The sequence below is a fragment of the Amphiprion ocellaris genome, chromosome 13, assembly GCF_022539595.1.
Source record: "Amphiprion ocellaris isolate individual 3 ecotype Okinawa chromosome 13, ASM2253959v1, whole genome shotgun sequence".
In the NCBI taxonomy this organism is placed as follows: domain Eukaryota; kingdom Metazoa; phylum Chordata; class Actinopteri; family Pomacentridae; genus Amphiprion; species Amphiprion ocellaris.
In genome coordinates, this window is record NC_072778.1 from 23,277,865 (window position 1) to 23,291,348 (window position 13,484).

The window sequence follows — 13,484 nt, forward strand, 5'->3', positions numbered from 1 at the left end:
GCCTGCCGACGCTCAGCATTTGGATCTAGCTTGCTGACCCCTCCTTTCAAATTCAACTTCAGAAGTACGTCAATCTCAAACAGCCCCATCAATAGCACCCGTGCCATACTATTGGCAGTGGTGCATGCTTGTGCTGTCTCCCAACAATGTGAAGAGATTCTTACATCTTCATTGCCGATTTTGACCTTGAGAAAAACAAAATTAAACACAATTAATATAAAAGTAAGAGTAAAAACAATAAAGTCACAAAAGATAAGAATGAATAAACAAAAAAAGAAAGAAAAAACCCACCACAAACCAGAATCATTAGAATGGTATATGTTTAAAATTTAAAAATGTATCAGTTATCAAATGCTTACTTGTGAAGGCCTGGAGGGTGTACAAGAGGATTCTACTGGGTCATCACTCTGAGCTTCAGGTGGATCAGGATGTTTGGTGGGGCAGTTGGTGGTGTTGATTGAGATCAGTTTTCTCACTTCCACCAACAGAGCTGGGATTTCTGAGGAAAGAAGAACAAGATTATAGACAGTAACCATATAGCATATAATTAGCCTCATAGCATAACTATACAAGTTATTTTTGCTCAGTGTGTGATATTGTTATGTTCCCACTGCTGCAACTCCCTACCCTATTGTCTCCTCAAGCTTGAAATTAGGTAAAGTGCCTGAAAACTTTAAGCTCTGCATGGTATCTGTGAACATTCCACAGTTTCAAACCAGGAAGGTGGGTCAATTTTAGACTACAGCTTCTTTGCTGTTCATTAGGGCACAGCTAACAATGTAAACAGTAGTAAAAGTAAATTTTGTATGTATTTACTGTATATTTTTCTCTTTTACTGCTGTTCACATTGTTAGCTGCGCTGTAATGTTTAGTTAAAGTAGCTATACCTAATTTTACACCGAAACAGGGTCACCCAAATTTAAAATTACTATTTTCTGGCCCAAACTCATCTCACACTTTCCTAATGCATTTAAAACTTCAAAATTCTTTACTGGAATGAGTTTCAAATCTGGTTTCACAACTTTCATGCAGGAATACTGAATACTGTCACTTCAATGTAGAAAGTGCCAACAGCAGTGACAGTTTATGACTAAATTAAAAAAAAACACCTTTCTGGTTTGAAAGAGCAGGCTGTTTGGGAAAACTATGGAAACCGAGGTAATTGAGAAATTGCCAACTGACGTATCAATAAAAATATCACAAGAGAAGTAAACACTTCAATTCACACTGACTTCATGTACGCTAAATCATACTCATTTCAGATGATTGTTACTTGGACAATCGCATAGATAAATTGCATTTTCCAGCTTCCAGTGTGAGTGATAAATATGCTCCTAATTCTTTGAACGTTTTTGAAAATGTCTGCCTACCACTTTCTGACCACAACACATTTTGCTTGAACTATAGCTAGCATTTTTAGAATCACTCTCAGGTCAAACTGGTTAAATAGCATTTGACATACAGTAATATTTTATGACCTAATACTTGATACTTGCCTTTAACTACCATGTTTCGCAGTTTGGCGTTTTCTTTATGTAAGGCCTTGATCTATGGAGGACTAAAAGTGCCAAAATTAAATAAATAAATACATCATTAAATAATTAATTAAATATGTCATTAATTAATTAAAATTGGAATTAAATATTTCATTAATTAATTAAAATTGGAATTAAATATGTCATTAATTAATTAAAATTGGAATTAAATACTTAAATGTGTTATTAAATAAATATATCATTAAATAATTAAATATGTCATTAATTAGTTAAAATTGGAATTAAATATGTCATTAATTAATTAAAATTGGAATTAAATACATAAATGTGTTATTAAATATGTCATTAATTTATTAAAATAACAATTATTTTAAGTAAAAAACATATTTCATTATTTCACGATTTAATTAATTATTTCATGGTCCTTGTGTTGCAGTGGATCATGAATTAATTTTATCTGTCAACCTCGCCCGTCAAAGTCCGTGGGCGGATCCTAACACCTGATTGGTTACCCTGCACATCAAGTCAAGGCAAATCGATTCCAGATAATGGATTGACGCAGAGCTTGTGAACACATTCCGATACACTGGGTGGCGCTATTCACCTCTACGTTGGTTTGGATACTCAATAAAACAAAACTTTATTAGCAACCGCTAAAGACTCGGTCCTCTTTCCCAAATGTTGATACATGCGGTGCAAGACAAATTTTCCTTTAGCATTTCCTTTAGCATCTACTCGGCGCGCCACGGCTCGTCTCGGTTTAGTTGTTTTTCCATTACATTGAGAACCACCTCATCGTGGGTGGAGTCGTCATAGCACGGCGGTCCGAAAGTCCCTTACCGTCATTTCTGTGCGACACAAACGCAATGCAACAATGTACATGGAGGCGATAGTACACCTGCTGCTCGGTCTGTGGCTTTCTGTCAGATTCAGAGTAATAGAAGAGTCGGAGAAAGCTGAGAGCGACGAGTCGAAACACTGAGGAGACACACAGGAGAGTTTGGGAGGCGATAAAGCAGTATCAAGCCGAAGACAAGAGGATATGAACGAGACGACATATGAGGGTAAGCTAATGCTAGTTCGCTAGCTATCGTGTATCAGTCCTGTGAACGACCCTGTAATGGCTGCAGTTTGTCGCTATTAGGTATTAAAATATGTATGCTGTGTATGTGTTTCAGATGCTCTCTGATGAGACTTCATGGGATTTACCTGAAGCAGCAGCACATGAGCCTGCAGTGGCACAAGGTGTAGAGGAGGAGGACAGAGATGTACAGGATGCACTGATGCACTACGTGTCATGCAAAGTTATTCTTCTTGTTATACTTCTGTTTTTCGGTCCCCGGACCGCTATTGTTTTCTTTAATGCAATTCTGACAATAAACTTTTGTAGATGTGTCTATACTATTGTTTGTTTGTGAAGGTTAGCAAGATTAAATAAAAAATTAAACGCCAAAACATTAAAACAGCTGTTTTAAGAAAATTCCAGTTTGATAAATCAGTATTGCTTTGGTGTAATTCAGTCACCAGAATTATGAACCATAAAGGAGTTTGTGTTAAAACATGTTAAATCCCATTAAACACAAATACATTATTAGGGAATATAGAATTGTTTGGTTCAGACTGTTGACTCTTTTTCTACCAGTGTCTTAACAGACAAAATGAGAAGTTATGATGCAATCACATAAGTCACAAAATAGTTTATTAGTCAGCAGCAAAATCAAAACTATTTACAATGTGCAAAGTACAAACTGTGGTGGGCCTCTCCTACAGTGGAGGACTAAAAGTAAAACTATATACAACTACAGGTGCTGGTCATATAATTAGAATATCATGAAAAAAGTTGTTCATTATTTCAGTAATTCCATTCAAAAAGTGAAACTTGTATATTATACTCATTCATTACACAGACTGATATATTTCAAATGTTTATTTCTCTTAACTTTGATGATTATACCTGAATACTAACAAAAATCTCAAATTTGGTATCTCTGAAAATTAGAATATTGTAGAAAGGTTCAATATTGAAGACACCTCTAATCAGCTAATTAACTCAAAACACCTGCAAAGGCCTTTATATGGTCTCTCAGCCTAGTTCTGTAGGCTACACAATCATGGGGAAGACTGCTGACCTGACAGTTGTCCAAAAGACAAGCTTTTTCATGATATTCTAATTATATGACCAGCACTTGTAAATCTCAAGTCTATGGGAGGTGGACTCGCTCACACTCGCCGGCTGCCCACTGCCTACCCAGCTACCCCAGCACACCCAGGAATGACTGGTTGAAGGCAGTATTCTGGGCCATCTCCTCCCGCTGCAAGGCCGCTTCATTCTCTCTTGCCTCGCTGAGGAGCAACCAGATGTTCTCATCATGCTGGGCATGACTCCACTCCTCCTCAGCCTGCATCTCCACAAGTACGCTAGGAAGGTCCAGTTTTCTGTGGCCCCCTTTCCTCTTGCCTAGACCAAAGACAGAAAAGTGATCAGAGTCAGCTTTAATGGCCAAGTAAGTACACAATATACACGGAATTTGGTTTCGGCTGTTGGTGTCATCCTAGGAATATGGAAGAGAATAATAAAAAATAAACTATAGAAAGAGGAACAGGGAGGAAAAAGAAATAGTAGTAAAATAGAACACAATATAAACAGAAATGTACAGCTAGACTGGAATGTATGAACACATTAGCAAAATGGTAATTGCTATAAACACAGTAGTGGTGATTTTTGTGTACAGGGCTCTGTAGTCCAAATGTCCAGGGTGAGTGGGGTCTCTGATGATGTTTTCTGCAGTCCGTACTATGGGCTGTAGTCTGTTTCTGTCCTGCTGTGTGGTTGATCCAGAGGTGCACAGGACAGATCGGATGACTGCAGTGTAGAACTGGATCAACAGCTCATGTGGCAGGCCATGTCTCCTCAGCTGTTGTAGGAAATACATCCTCTGCTGAGCCTTTTTCAGGAGGTCCTGAGAGATTGTAGTCCCCAGGAGCTGGAAGGACTCCACAGCTATGATGTGATGTGTTTAGCCACCCGTCCATCCATTTTCAATCATGATCATGTCTTTGATACTTTAATAAACTTCTGGCACTCTTCGCTTTAACCAAAGCACAAGCAGTAACTCCTCCACCACAAACAAAAACGACGTGGTGTGAACTTCATTTCATCCTGTGCACATTTTGGAGTTGCTAAGAAGAGCTGTGTTTTCTTATTTCTATGTATATTTTCATTCAGTTTCACAGCTACCTAGTGACTATAAGAAGAATGGTTGCAATACTACACTGCACCAGAACGTAAATTAATTAGAGTGACTTACTTGTTAAGTCAATGGAAAATAAATGCAGCTGCATGTGTTCTGTTTATGTGTCACTGCAGCTACATGTAGCTTTCATCAGGCGTTCCTGAGCTGGCTGCTGCACAGTTTGCATTTACACCTGCCTGAATTCTTGGTCGTTGGTCTCACTGTTCTGATCATGCTTGCAGGCATTTACACCTGTAGTAATAATAATAATGCGAAAATCAACCATGCTCTCTGTTTACCGTGTCTTACCGGTGATAAGACGGTGCTGTTGACAGGGTCGGTGTCGAAGCTGGTGCTGGAGAGGAGCTGCTGCTGGTGCTGGAGAGGAGACAGGGCAGCCGGGGGCTCCGCGACGGAGGTGGAGTAGGCTTCGCATGTGGAAAGGGATTCTTGAACAGAAATAAACACTCACTCTAAGTACAAGAAAAACACGGCATGCTGACTGAAGTATTAGCTTCTGAGAGCTAAACGTTAGAAACAGCAGCACGAAATACAAGCAGAGCACGGAGTTAGCGCCGATGGCTAACTAGCTATCTTATTGTCTGCTCCAGGAGACAACGACGTTACTTTCTAAAAATACTTGTTTGCTTAAAAGAAGCTTGCCACCAATGGAATAAATGATGTATAAGTTTCTTGAAGTCACAAAACACTCACCGTTCTCGAACGTCTCCAACAATGCAGCGGCTGAGTCTCCCTCCTGTTGCTCGCCGGTGCGGTGCCAGTAAATAGCTTCCATGAAACCTCTTCCAACACCTCCTGGTTGACCCACGCCGGCCGTTGTGGTCCTGGGTGGACCGATAGTCACTTTTGAGCTTTTTCAGCTTCTCCCTACACTGCTTCTGTCCTCTTTATATACAGTCTACTGTATATGTGAGCGGCCATCCGCTCAGAGACCTCCTGATAAACTTTCTCCGTCCAGCTCTCTCTGTATTCTTTGGTCCACCACCAAAGACAAAGTCTCGACCTCTTCATTCACCCACGGTACAGGTCTGGCTGTCACATTAAAATTATGAAGAACAGAGAGTTTCGTGAAGAGCAATGCACACCGTCGCTGTTTACAGTCATTTTTTAATGCAGGATTTTGTTTTCGTGCTGAAGTTGCTCTGTGTCGTCACTCCCTGTCCAATCAGTGGCCTGCACTATGTAAACGCCACATTATCGGCTCATCTCAGCTCGCTGGGAACCTCAGCCGAGAAGGTGCTGAAAATTAGTCCGTATGGAAACGCTCGCTAACAAAGATGAGACGAGCCGTACCGTGCCGAGTAGATGCTTGTGGAATCGCGGCTAAACAAAGACGAGCGGAGCCGTGCCGCGCCGAGTAGGTCCTAAAGGAAAAGCGCTCGACACTCCGAGCATCGCTGCAATTTGACAGGCTGGTAATCCACAAAGAACGTGATGTTCCAGAACTTCCCTCGGTATGCCAAACGCCCTGGTCCCTGTGTGTGCTCCTGTTGCACCCTGGTACCAGAAAACCGGCGGAGTACTTCCTCTAAATTTGCAGTCACTCTACGGTCAACATCTTGGTCGGAAAGTGCGGAAATAACTTCAACAACTTCAATAAATTCCTCTGCTTTACACGCTACATGCTCGCGGTCAGCAGGTCCTGCTTCCACATACTCTGCAAGGTCTAAAAGATCTCTCACCAACTCTCTAGAAAGTTCACAGCGACTCTCCCTCTACACAGCCACCATGTTTAGAAAGACTTCTACTTCCGGTTTCAAGGCAGACAAAAGCAGTGGATTAGACTAGATTCACGTTAGTCCCGCCCACGGACTTTGACGGGCGAGGTTGACAGATAAAATTAATTCATGATCCACTGCAACACAAGGACCATGAAATAATTAATTAAATCGTGAAATAATGAAATATGTTTTTTACTTAAAATAATTGTTATTTTAATAAATTAATGACATATTTAATAACACATTTATGTATTTAATTCCAATTTTAATTAATTAATGACATATTTAATTCCAATTTTAACTAATTAATGACATATTTAATTATTTAATGATATATTTATTTAATAACACATTTAAGTATTTAATTCCAATTTTAATTAATTAATGACATATTTAATTCCAATTTTAATTAATTAATGAAATATTTAATTCCAATTTTAATTAATTAATGACATATTTAATTAATTATTTAATGATGTATTTATTTATTTAATTTTGGCACTTTTAGTCCTCCATATTGATCTGGCTTTGCAGTTCTCTGGTAGACTCTTCACTTTCCTGGCTTGAGGATTCTGCTGGACCAGGGCTGAACTGACTGTCCCCTGATAGTAGTTCTTCCTCCACCCGTCGTTGAGCAGCAACTTTGGCCTTTTTCTATAGGACAAAGATAGTCTGTTTTATTATTTAGTCGTAGATATTCCAATAGAGAAATAGAAATTGAACATTTAGCATTAGCAATGCAAATTGAATGTCAAATTAATTAGGGATTTCCGAAATAGACTTGTTGCCATGGTTTCATAAGTCACGCATGCTAGTGGGTGGGTGTACTGCTGACGCTGCTAACAAATAATGAATTTACAAATGCGCACAACATAGTTTTCTATGCATACGCACAGAAACACTAAATATATTTACAACTTGTATCAGTGTTGTAAGTTCAAAGCTGCATAGAAAACTATGTTGAGCACATTTGTAACTTGATTAGCAGTACGTACACCCACCTTCTAGCATGCACGACTTATGAAACCATGGCAACAAGTCTATTTCAGAAATCCTCCATTAAAACAACAAAAATACCACTGGTTTTGAAGCTGCTGTCATGGCACAATGCTAACTGACATGTTTTTACATCAAAGGATCAAAAGGACACCAAAATGGCTATGGACAAAATTAATGGAGATGTTTAAAATTAATTTTTTTTTCTGTTGCTGTAATTTAAAGGTAACTGTCCTGTTTTGCATCATTCACATACCCTCTGTAGAAAGAAATGTAAATGTGTAAAGAAAAACAAAAAAGGGGTGGAAAAGTGAATGGAATAGGAGAGAATGAATGGAGATTTTTGAAAAATGCCACTGGTTTCAGTGATAAAATGCCTACTGTTGCTATGTTTCTTGCATCATTTGCATAAACTCTATACACGAAAGATAAATAATGTGATATAAATCACTGTTAACTTACTTGTTTTGAATTTCCAGAGCCAGGGGCTTTGTCATCGGTTTCAAAAGGTTCTTCACCAAAGTCCAGGCGTTTTCCTTTTCTCACCCTCTTGGCCGGTATGGTACCGCTCAGGTCCTGCCCTTCCAGTTCCCGCTCAGCAGCTCTCAGTGTAGCCTCTTTTTCTAAATTAATAAGAGATTAAGATCAAAATAAAAATAATTAAGAAATACAACAGAAATAATAATTTTATAGAAAAAACAGAATGAAAAACAGTAAAATATGGAATACACATTGCTGCAATAATATGAGCTTAACGTTATGCCAAATCTGAGAATGAGACTACTTGCCTGCTAACTGTAGAACTACAGCATCTTCGACAGGCCATCCATTTGCAGGCTTCTTGCTGTTAGTTGTTCGACACTCAACAAGATATGTGTTGTCAGTGGTCGCTGCTGGGTCAAAGTCAATTATCCAACTGACAGGAACGATGCTAGTTTTATCTTTATCAGGTCCTTTCGCCCAACTAACAAGGGCAAACTTCAATTTTGACATTTTAACTTAACACATATACTTAAAATTAATGTTTCACCTAATTCTTGATGTTTTTGTCTGACTGTTGTGCTCTAAAAATAAATACGCACTGTTGTTTTACCTCTCCGCTTCTGCCTGTCGCTGGCGCTAGCAACCGTCCTTCCCGCCTTGTATCGCGCATGCGCAAAAATCAAAAAACGTCATGTACTCTGACGGAGCTACTCTGATTGGCTGGTTCGATCTGGGACATTATTATGCGCATGCGCATTTCACGCTAAGCATTCTGGTAAATGTAGTCGTGTCTCATTTCACCCGTTTTCATACCAAAGCTTACGTTGAGGATGTAAAATGGACAGTGTTCGACTGAAAATAAAATATATCCTCCCGGGTTGTGATCAAACGGACATTCCAAGAACAACAAGGCATTCATGGAAAAAAAGGTTTGTCTTTTCTGCTCCATTCAGGCTATGGCACCACCCGCACCACGGGCACCACACGATAACTTGCTAATGTAGCTAATGCTAATCATTATTATTTGCGTGTCTGCCAACATAAATGCGTGAAATTCTCCATAAGTGACTGTAAGTGGATTAACGTTATGTGCTGATTTTCTGACATGACGGAACAAAGGGAAATTTACATCTTTTTATTGCTATGAATGGGACCTGACCATGATGTTGTGGGGGATGATGAATAAAAGGATTATTATTATTATTGTCTTGTATTTAGCGTAACATAATTTATCATTTTGTATCTATTCATATAATTATGTCACAGTTGCATATTATAGATTTGGGTATTTCCTTGGGGGTGGGGGGTTGGGGTCAAGCTCTGGTACAAATCATGCATTAATAAATATGAGTCTGTGTTTTCTGTTACTTTTATCTAGAAAAGCAAAGAACGATGCAAATATTGACCAGCCAAACCAGGATTCTGTAAGTTATGAACTTTAAAATATTATAATAAATTGTAATTACTAATTTATCACCAGATGCATTAACAGTAATGGATGTCTTCATCAATATCTTGAAATATACTTTGCTTGAAGAGAATATTTTGGCTCTGACAAAATTGTGACTGACTTTTACATATACTTACTTTTGTTAAATTTGTCATTTGATGGAAATTGTCATCTTTTGTTTAGACCAGAGGCCATGCCAGTTCTGATGCATGGATGCCCCTAAGTAAACCAGCTTTGGATGGACCATCGAGAACTACAGAAGACAGCGTTGTAAGCTTTAGATATTGAAAAACCTTAAATAGTTCATTGACAGGCTATTTTCAAATAAGGTGTTTTAATGTAGAACACAGAAAAATGACCAAAGCGCTACATTATGTCTCTACAATGAAGGTTTATGCGAATGATTCAAGAAACATAGCAACAGCTGCCAGTTGGCATTCCATCACAGTAAAGCAGTGGCCTTTTTAAAAAACATATTCATTAATTTTCCCCTAAGCCACTCCATTTTGACACTGCTTTTTTGTTTGTTTTTAAACATTTCCTCAAACAAAGCATGAGGCATATTTTAAACTTTGGAGTTTATAAAATGGTTTACACTTAAAAATTAGCACACCCTATGTTGCACTGACAATGGAAGATTTGTACAATTTAGACCATTTTAATATGAATTAGTCAATTTAAATAAAGCCAACATTGCCCAATTGAGACAGAGTTCACTACTTGCAGAGAGGTGTGCTCTGTGTGCATGATCCATGTTACACTTATCGTAATATTCTTAGCATTTCAGCCGGTCTCTCATTGTGTAGATTTAGTGATTACTTCAATTTAGGGTTTGTCTTAAAATATAAATTGTGGAATGTTACATGTTTGGTAACAATCACATACAGGTTATTAATTGCTATTTTACTCACATTTTGATATATTTCTTTTTAGAATGATGATTCGCAACTTTGTGTTCTGCTTGGTGGACTGCAACGTTTTTCAGGAGCAGAAAACTCTGTAAGATTAAACTTTTGCAAGAAACAACATATTTATTTGGCCCTGTTCAGAGATGTGTTTGTTTATTACAGTTAAGGGCTGGGATGGGTGGAAACAGATATTTGATGTGACACTGTTTTAAAAAAAATGTTTGCTAATAGACCTGCCGCAATATGCAAGTCTCTATGCCTGCATACCTCCTAGATCCAGTGTGGAGGATTGAAAATATGTTTGCAAAGATTTTTGTGACATGTCGACAATAAATCTTATACACCATGTGCATTGCATATTTTTGTGTTCATTATACACAGTTGGTGTGTGTATATAGCCCCCCCCCACACACACACCCACACACATGCATCGTGGCATAATATCTTTATCAATTTGGCACAATATATATTACAATATATTGTAATATATAAAAACAGATTGTTACATGTTCAAAAATATAGTGTACTTTTTGGTTTTGACTGCAATACATGTTTTTATATTTATCAATATATGTGCATATATGTTCAATGCTTATATTACTATATATTGGAAAATATAATTATAAAGTCTCATATATGGAAATATATTGCTTAATGTATTGCATGATATTTTCCAATATACTGCAATATATTTTCGTTTCGTAAGGGTATATATGTGTGTGTGTGTGTGTGTGTGTGTGTGTGTGTGTGTGTGTGTGTGTGTGTGTGTGTGTGTGTGTGTGTATAGTTATGCAATTAAATATTTTGAATACATTGAATTGTTAAAGCCAGAAATACATTTTCCTCTAATATCGGACCTGTTAGATCAGACATTACATATGTTTGAAAATCTTTCTGTTTTATTACCTGATAGGCAGAAAAGAGTTCACTTGTTAGAGCTCACCTGTATTTAGGTTCTAAACAATGCATCTGACATGAAATATTCTCTCATTAATTAGTGATGATGTTCACTGCATACAGAAGTAGCTACTGGTGATCACATTAAAGTGTAGTGATGTTTGTATGTCTGTCAGACCATAAACCTCTGGATGTTGGAGGACAAACAGCAGCTCTGTATGTAGAATGTAGACTAATGTGTTTTAGTAATATTAATAATAAAACTGTAAAACCATCCATCCCTGTTTATGAGGTGCATTGAGATAAAACACACGTGTTCCTATAAAACAGTCCTGCATTAGTTTCATTATTCAGTTTCATTCCATATATTGATAGATTCATTATATATATTTAGAGTTTCATTCCATATGTTCAGTTTCATTCAATATATTCTGTTTCATTATATATATATATATATATATATATATATATATATATATATATATATATATATATATATATATATATATATATATATATATATATATTCAGACTTTCACTCTATATATTCAGAATTTAATTACATTAATTCAGACTTTCTTTCCTACGGAGCCCCAGAAGGAACATAGAGAAAAAAAAAAACAAAACAGGAAGAATCCCGAGAAAGTTTTCCCAGATCTTGCAAAACTATAGGTATAGTCTGGGTCTTTTTGGCAGTATGGAGAAACGACAATGAAGGATACCCACCCGTATGAAAGTTTTATTGAGTTTTGTTTTGATATCGGCCTAAAATATAAAAACATTCAAGCAGTGCAATGCACGAGGAGAATGCCATGCAGACCACCGATCCTGGTAAGTTTTTGCTGTTAGCCAACTATGAATACACTATCTACAATAGTCCCACATCCATATTATGAATGTTATGCCAACTAAGTTTGACCTTAGTAAGCTAACAAGCTATGAAAAAACGCCTTATGAAACCTGAGAAAAGCAGCAGCAATATTTCATTACAAGACCTGTATTCAAAACCTTCCACATTGTTACACAATGGCCCATTTAATCATATCACTGAAATTTCCCTTGAACCAATAAAACTTTCCTAACACGTAATTTATGTGTTGGTTATGTTTTATATCATCAATAAAAGCCTAAAAATCAGATTCAAATGATCAAATTAACACAGTGAAGTAAGGAGTACTGGTAATGTGCAGCTATTCATTTATAATTTCAAGGTAAAATTCTGATTGTTCTTGAGGTTTCAGCTTTGCAGATGTGGAAATTCAATGCATTGATTTCTTATACTCAGATTTTTTGATGGTTTTTAGTTGTGCCTCAAATAAAACAAGACATTTAACACTGTTGGAAATTATGACAGGTATTTTTTGTAACACTTTCTAACATTGTATGGACAAAGCAATAATCAGTTAATGGTGTTACAGTGGGTGTTAGAGGCTCAAGTGCAGGAAACAGAGATCATAGGCGAAAGAGTTTTATAATGCTTTTATTTACAATTTGTAGAAAGTAATACAGGATTACAACAGGAACTCAGAACTCACTAAACCTAGAGTTAACTTTACTAAATCTACTATTGAAACACAGAACTCAATGAAACCTCAGAAATAACTATACAAGACTACAACGGGAAACCAGAATATACAAAAACCCCAGAACTACCGATACAGAACTACAACAGGAAACCGGAACTAACTAAACCTGGAAATACTTTGCCACCTACGGCGGACAGAACAAGATTCCCTCTACAGGATGGGAAGACTAGTTAGTCTTGGTTGGTGTAGTTACACCAACAAAAGAAATACTAAATGTAAACCCCAGCTTGGTACCACCAAGTAAGGAATACAACAGAAAACCCCAAAAGAAAACTAAACCCCAAACTAAACTATTACAACCGGAATCCCCAAAAGTGCACACAGCAAAGCTAAAGATGGAACACCCGTTAATTAACCTTAGCTGGAATCAGCAACAAACAGTTAATAGAAATAAATGATGAAGGAACATTAGTTAACCATAAACTACTCTTCTCTGGTAGTGCTCGGTACAGGGGACTTAGCCGACTGGGCAAGGGGAAACAGAGTTCGTGAGGGGGAACAGGCTCCAACCTTCCCGGTGTGGGGACGACCCAGCAGGTGGTGGTTGTGGGGCTGTGGTTAAGAGGCAGGCATCGTACTGGGAGGGTTAGGCGAGCTGGGGGGCAAATGGCTCCTGGTGTGGGGTGGCTGACAGTAGGTGCTTGCTTCGGAGAATGGAATGGAGAGCTGACTGCCTGAAGCGTGAAACCCAGG

At 37.7% G+C, this 13,484-nt stretch overlaps 2 long non-coding RNA genes across 2 annotated transcripts; both read left to right on the plus strand.

Moving 5' to 3' along the window:
• Positions 1-1,803: 1,803 nt before the first annotated feature.
• Positions 1,804-2,895, plus strand: LOC129350279 (uncharacterized). Its single transcript, XR_008603622.1, has 2 exons — positions 1,804-2,560; positions 2,675-2,895. It is a non-coding gene; the product is annotated as an uncharacterized LOC129350279 (long non-coding RNA).
• Positions 2,896-8,812: 5,917 nt separating this feature from the next.
• On the plus strand, positions 8,813-9,667 carry LOC129350350 (uncharacterized). The gene is made up of 3 exons (XR_008603711.1): positions 8,813-8,879; positions 9,329-9,374; positions 9,584-9,667. It is a non-coding gene; the product is annotated as an uncharacterized LOC129350350 (long non-coding RNA).
• The last annotated feature ends 3,817 nt before the right edge of the window (positions 9,668-13,484 follow it).